General features: G+C 40.4%; 1 long non-coding RNA gene across 5 annotated transcripts; it reads left to right on the forward strand.

Moving 5' to 3' along the window:
* The first annotated feature begins 552 nt into the window (after positions 1-552).
* On the forward strand, positions 553-4,980 carry LOC133913551 (uncharacterized). 5 transcript variants are annotated; one of them, XR_009909059.1, is made up of 7 exons: positions 553-1,011; positions 1,167-1,197; positions 1,287-1,736; positions 1,818-1,872; positions 2,705-2,927; positions 3,152-3,241; positions 3,384-4,980. It is a non-coding gene; the product is annotated as an uncharacterized LOC133913551 (long non-coding RNA). The 5 variants fall into 5 exon arrangements; XR_009909058.1 differs by having other exon boundaries at positions 3,157-4,980; XR_009909055.1 differs by lacking the exons at positions 3,152-3,241; positions 3,384-4,980 and having other exon boundaries at positions 1,818-1,876; positions 2,705-3,142.
* The last annotated feature ends 2,376 nt before the right edge of the window (positions 4,981-7,356 follow it).

Raw genomic sequence — 7,356 nt, forward strand, 5'->3', positions numbered from 1 at the left:
AATTATTCTTTACAACTATTAATGTTCGATAAATTAGAATTTGTATCCTCCCAACGTTAATTCACTACAAAATTATATTGCAAAATTCTTTCCAATAAGACTTAATATTAATATAAAATGATAATACATATAAATAGAGTATTACAAAGGCTTAATATTAATATGAGAACTAATGTTTTGTGCATATTAAATTATTTTTCTATTCAAATTGAATTAAAAAGAGAATATCACATGAAATAATAAAAATACATATAAATAGAGCATTACAAACGAATTTACTTTTTCATCAATAACATAGGGTTGAAAACATTTTTATAAATTAGTACATCACATGAAAAGAATATTAGCGAATTTTTCTAGATTTTTGAGAATTTTATACCTTCTTAAGTTTCAGCTTCTCGCGCGGCGCACGGTATATGCCTATTCGACACGTGAGGTGCCGAGGTGTCGAATATATGTATTAAATTTATAAATATACCGATCTATTATCTATTTTAATAAATATACTGATATATATTATCTATTTTTATATTTTTATCCGATAATCGGAACTCTTACCTGTTCGTCCTTCCCCAACCATCTGCCCCGAACTCCTCGCCCCCATCCACGCCTCCAGTTCCGTGCGCACATCCCATCACCTTCCCCTCCCCATAATGCCCCGATCTCACACCCACCGACGGCGACGCCGGCATGTCGTCCTCGCCGCTGCTGATCCTGGCTTCCACGCCGCTGCCCGGACAACGACGCCGACAACATCGAGGAGTCCGATGGCAACGACTTTGACCATGAGATGGTTCTTCGTCGATTTGCGTCACCAACTCGGGATCCCTCCAGCCAGCCACCGCACACCGCCCTCCTCCAATTGCTCTTCTCTCGATCGGGTTGGATACGTAGGCCGACGGTGATGGCGGCAGCGGCTGTTGGGAGGAGGAAGCGCGCAGCAATGGTGGTGCTGGGTGACCTCGGCCGCAGTCCGCACATGCAGTATCACTCCCTCTCCTCGCCAACCTGGTACGCCCCTCCCAAACCCATCCCTCATATTTCTTTTTGTTTAGTTTGGAGGACTGGATGAGCGTGGTCTCTCCGGCTTACTGTACACGGACGATTTTGGGCTGATGCATTTATGTCTTGATGGTTTGGTTGGGTTTGCTTGGTCATCGATTCAGCGGAGCTGTGCAAGAACACGTACCCAGATAGGTGAGTTGGTGATGGTTGCTTATGCAATTTATGTGCTGGGTAGTAATGTGTTTTCACTTTTGAATTAAGTAGGTATGCTTATGTTCCAGGGATTTTGTTGAAGAGGCAGATAAGGCATGGATGAGGATTTATGAGCATCTTCAGGCAAGCTCGACAATGTGGGCCACATTTCTAACGTGTACAATTCTATAGTATTGGAATGAAATAGTATCTGTAGTTCCGTATTTTGAGTTTAACACGTGGTCATCGTTCTTGAGAAGAGTCATTGCTTGAGGTGGACATGGAATATTGTTTGCGATGGCAACTTAAACAATCTACATCTTAGCGTAGTATGATGATAGTTTGACAACATTTAAGTGGAAATTTACAATCCTTCACCTACATCTGTTACACGTTGCAGTACCTGAATACCAAGACAACTTTGTACAACGCTATACTGAAAGCTGAGGGTGAAAGTGTCCTTCTCACAGAGGAAGCTCAAAGAGCAGCAACCACCTCGCATGTTGACTTTGAAAATGGAGGGATTCCTCTTCCTAAAGGTTGCCCAGCTGATATTTATATTATGTTGTCTCTTTTATTACTTGAGGGTTAGCTTAAAACATAGTTCTCTTTTTTGGCAGATAAACTTGAGCATGTTAATCAGCTGAACATTGAGATTGCCCAGCTGGGTAGAAAGTAGGTACATGAATCGGACACTGCCTGTTGATGGAATCTTTATCATTTTTGCTATTGAACTGCTTTCATAATATGTGTTTTAGTTGCATTTTTTCAGCCTGACTGCTGGCAAGTGATTTCATTCATTTACTGACATGGCTTGCTGCTAAGCTATATATATTCTAATTCTTGATGTTTACACTAACCCTTGAGATTCTTAAGTTTTAAAAAAATAGATTTATGCTAGCTTGTTTGCAAATTGTGTTGACTGCTGAAATTTAATTGATAGGTTTGTGGAATGGCCCATTAGTTGACTCTTATTGTTCCAGTTCTTAAAAGTAGTGGGACAAAAAATTTCTCAGAATTTTAATATTCTTGATGTTGCCAATACAAATGATTAGGTGGCAATGTGGCATGCATTGAATATTAAGTGTCAGGTTAAGGCGTATATTTATTCAGTTAAATGTCAAAATGTGCATCTATTCAACAAATCTATTATTGCTTCCGATCTTTTTCCTATACCGCTGAAAATGAGAAGTGGAGTGTTGGTTGATTCTAAAGTATTTTGCTCCATTGCACACTTAGTATGCATTCAATTAGTTAATCTCTTCCTAACCAAGTAGCACTCTAAACTGCACAGTATAGCTCTATTAGATTTACTATAGTTTTTTGTGGATAGTTTAACATATCTCCTGTTGACCTTCTTGTTGCTTTCCGTCTGCAGTACAATACCCCTTTTTTAGTGAATTAACCTAGATGCTTTGCAACTTATGTTGAGCCTGTTTGATTGATACTGCTAAATTGAGTAAACTGTTTGTAGCTAATGTAAACTTACTTCTTTTTGTGGTACCAGGTTCAATGAAAATGTTATGAACAAACCAGGTTTTGTAGATGTAGATCCACCTTCGCTGATTCCAAGAAACATGCAACATCATTTCAAGCCTGTTTACCATTTTAAACCTGGAAGTGCTGAAAAGCAAAGCAATCAGATCAACACCACAAAGCAAAAGGGTCTAAGGATTGTAACAGACTCAAGAAATTTATCATCAGCGCTGAGATGGATTTCTGATGAGGAAGTAAGTCTATTTTGTCCCAATTGCCAAGCATCTGGAATATTCATAGACCCAATTTTTTTGCATGATGAAAAAAAAGATGTGCCTATAACATTTGAGATATGATTGAATTTATTATGTCAATTTCTCTTTGACTTGATTGATTCAATTGTTGTGGCTGTTAGTGTATGATTGAATGCCATTAATCCAGTACCATTGGCAATCTAACTATTTCAAAATTTCCAAAGATCAGGAAACAGGTATACATTATTGGAACTCTGAACCTCCCGAAAATATTTGTGTTCCTAACAAACTTATAGCGTGATGAGTTTGCAAAGGTAATGCGTTTTCTTCAAATTAAGAAGTTTCATGATTGTGTTATTCAAATGCCATAGCATTGATTACCAATGTAACTTGTGGTTCTCAAACAACCCTGAATGATTGAATTACACATTTGGTTCCCTGTTCATGTCTTTGCAGACTATGGGATGCAAGTCATATGCCGACTTTGCTATTCGTCTGAACATGATTGCATCAGCTGATGTGGTTATGTCGTTTCTCGGAGATTTGAGCAACATTGTTAGGCATAAAGCTGATGAGGTATGGATGGATTCAATTTCACATTGGCATGGAATGTCATTATGCATTGTTATGTTCTGTATGTCGAAATGCATCATTATATTCAATCACTCATCTCTGTCTAAAAAACCACCGCGTCTGTGCCAAAAACAGCCCGAACAAACCCAAAAAAAATGTCTTGGGCGGTATTCTTGCTGAGGTCGCACCCTGCCACTGGGTGAGATTCGTGGCGCTGCTGGATTCTCACGGTCGTGGGATCCGCCGCCGCTTCACTAGTTCCTAGCCCCGCTAGACGATGTCACTGGAGATTCCCGTTGGCGCCTCGCCACCTGGGCGGGATTCTCGCGAGATCGTTGCCGGCCGGCTGGGATTCGTTAGATCCGCCGCTGCTTCACCAGCGCATCGCCCCACTCGATGGCGTCTTTGGCCCTGTCGCCAGCACGCCGCGGTGCTCCATTCCCTCTTAGGCCCGGCCACCGGTACACCGGATGAGTCTCACGGTGGCCTCAATTTTTTACTCTGCTGGTCGCCGCCGATCTGAACTAAAAGCCTGACACTTACGAGATTTGATGTTTTCCCTCCAAATATTTTATGTTTCTATTATCCGATTGCTATTCCATGTAATTGGCTATGCCTATATGTCAAGAAATCAAATTGGGGATGAATAGATGCCTAATCTGATAGATTTGAAGTAGAGAATCTTGGTTCCTCCGTTTCTTTTTTCCCTCCTTTCTGAGCCAAGCTACATCTAGGAGGAGTAACGATAACTCCACATCTTGGTAAAATGCCCTCATAAGCTCCTCGGATGCGTCTTGGGGGCTCACGTTCTTGTGTGTTTTTGGTTTCGTAGGCACAGAAAGGAGAGGGTTTTAATCTGTTTCTCCTGCTGATTCAGCCGGTTGCTGTGGATACGATGGAGACTAGCTCTTTTTTTTTTTTTTTTTTGTTCAATCTGGAGGGATTTGGTGAAAAGGAGGCGCTTTTAGCTGTTTCCTAAGTTCAGTTTCATAGGATTGCAGGATGTGGTTGCTAAATAGGGATTTGTACTCATTTTTTAGATAATTGGTGAAACAGATGGGTGTTTGTTCTGCCCTTTGTCAAACAATTATGGTTATTTTTCCTTAATGTATCCTCGAGGAGGTAGCTATCATATTTGGGTTGATATGTTCTTTATTGCTTATGTTTATATGTGATGCATCTGCTATTATTATACATGCTTTCCTTTTGTTTAGTGGTTCCTTGTGGAAGTTAAACATGTTGTAGTGGGATCCTGACCAAACTGGCTGTACTGAAATTTCATCCAACCAACCCAACTAACGGCATATTTGTTTCCACTACGGATTGTGGAAAGCAACTTTTATAATTTGAAGTGGAAACAAACAAACAGCTTTTATAAGATGGATTCCATAAATGGTTCCTAGATTATCACAATCCCACAATCCACTCTTCATCAGCTTTTCTCAGCTTTTGATTTGTAAAGAAACCAAATTACCCATCGACGTTGGTTGGAATGTACCCACTATTGCCATTACAATCTCAACGAACCGTTTTTTCCAAGTCTCTCTCTCCTCGAAATGGTATAATTGTCTTCCTCTTCCTCCCCTTCGGATTCCCTCTCTCTGTTCGTCTCCCTCTTCCTCCCTTCTGGCTTCCCTCTCTCCAGCCTCCTCTCTTCAGTTGTCTCGCTCTTCCTCCGCTCCCTTTCCCTTCGGCGCATCCCTCTTTCTCCCCTTTGACTTCCCTCCGGTGGCGCTTAGAGCGCTTGTGGGGCCCGATAACATGGCAACGGTGCTGCAGGGATCGCGGACCTACAGGTGGAGATCAAGGCGGAGTGCGACGCGATCGTGGGCGCTACCAGTGAGGCCATGTCTCTCTCCCTGACTTGTCTCTCTCTCACCTCCATCTAGTCGTCCGCGGCTCTTCCTCCCCTCTAGCCTCTTCCTCCCCTCCGACCACTTCTTTGTCCCCACTGGCCTCCTCTTTCCCTTTGGCCTCTTCCTCCCTGTGAGCCGCATGGCCACACACACTCCCTCCCTCTCTCACACACTAAGAGTTGGGTGGTGGGCACCTTGGGTCGGGCGACACAGGCGGAGGTTGGGCGAACAGCGAGCAGAGCAGAGCGGGCGGCGAGTGGCGAACGACGGAGGTTGGGTGGGCGGCGAGCGGAGCTCGAGCGGGCGGTGAGCGACGAAAGGCGGAGGTTGGGCGGGCGGCGAGCGGCGGAGATCAGGCAACGCGGACTAGAGAGAGAGAGAGTTGGAGGGACAGAGTGGAGAGCTGATGACAAGTGAGCCCCACCAAACCTTCAACCCTCACACAATCCAGATAGCCAAACAGCCCTTAACTTTTGGTCCTCTAGCTTTTCACAATCCACAATCCAAAAGCCACATTGTGAGTACAATTTATTGGAGTAGTCTGAGTGATTCTTGTCGGGAACAGCACACCTAACAGAATTGACGGGTTTCATCCAATCATTCTCAGGCTTAGTTCACTGCGGTTAGCATCATTTATAAGGAATTAGGACTACTGAAAAGAAAAGCTTAGTTCATTTTGACTTCATAATGACATGCTCATGCTACATGTGTGTGGGTGTATGACTATATATGCTTGGTGAGGAGGAAAGAACTAATGCGCCATGGGAAGTGTTGCCATTGAAAGAGATGCAACTCCATGGTTTCAATGCTACCGAATAACATATAGTATCTATAGGAGCCGTGATGGATCCATTCAAGCAAACCAATACCTTTTTTCTTTTTTACATGTGCATCATACAAATTTGAAGTTATATGGTGTTGTAAATTATAGAGAAAATATATTCACGTGTGTACATGTGAGCATATTTTTCTATCATCATCCTGCCCTACAATCACTATTTATTTGATTTTTTTTATTTGGATTCATGTATCAAGTTTTTTAAATACTACAATATTTTATGTAGTGTATTTGTAAGCAGCTTAATGTATGGTGTAACAAAAATCTAACAATGAATATGCAATTTTAGAAACTATTACAACGTACAGGCATTGTACTGGCCCTCAGGGTTCAAAAAACCGTCGGTAACCGCTCAAAAATCACGGTTACCGACCTTCCCGGTCCGGTCCGATTTCAAAAACCGTTCGGTAACCGAAATTTGAATTCAAAAAATTCGAAAAAATAAAAAAATTCAAAAAAAATTCAAAAAAATCTTAAAAAAAACTAGACACAATTCTAAGAACTTCTGTGAAAAAATATTTCAAAAATAATGTCGTTTGCATCATATTCTATAGGGAGAAAGTTTGAAAAAAATGAAAAAAATTGAAACGTGCGGCTCAATTATTAACTCACGTTAAGGAAAAGTGTAACATGCAAACACATATTTTTCTTGTATAAAACGTATTTTAAGAGAACCTTTAAAATTGATTTCACTTTATTTAGAGTTTTATTAAATTCTCTATGATTTTTACAAAGTTCACAAGCATAAAGTGAATATGTTAAGAAACATCACTGTAATTAATTTTTTCATATCTACTATTATTTTTTCTACGTAAATCATAATATAAATAAGCTAATGAAAGTGGTTTCACTAATTTTTAAGGTGTGATGGGTCAGTTATGAATTAATCTAGTCGCAACACATTTACACAATCATGCATGTTACAATAACTAATTCATGAGTTCATATATTTTTAAAAGATATAGGATCATATAAGAAGACTAACAAAATTAGTTTCATGATTTTTAGATTAGCAAAGAGTAAACTATGCATTTACCTTGGTTTAACAAATAAAATTTCTCACAGAAAATTTTGAACTTTTTTATGAGTATAAATACTTTTATCATGTAGATCATGTTACAAGAAAGCCAACAAAATTTGTTTCACTTGATTTGAAGCTCGG

This window comes from Phragmites australis, chromosome 1 (genome assembly GCF_958298935.1).
Source record: "Phragmites australis chromosome 1, lpPhrAust1.1, whole genome shotgun sequence".
Taxonomy (NCBI): domain Eukaryota; kingdom Viridiplantae; phylum Streptophyta; class Magnoliopsida; order Poales; family Poaceae; genus Phragmites; species Phragmites australis.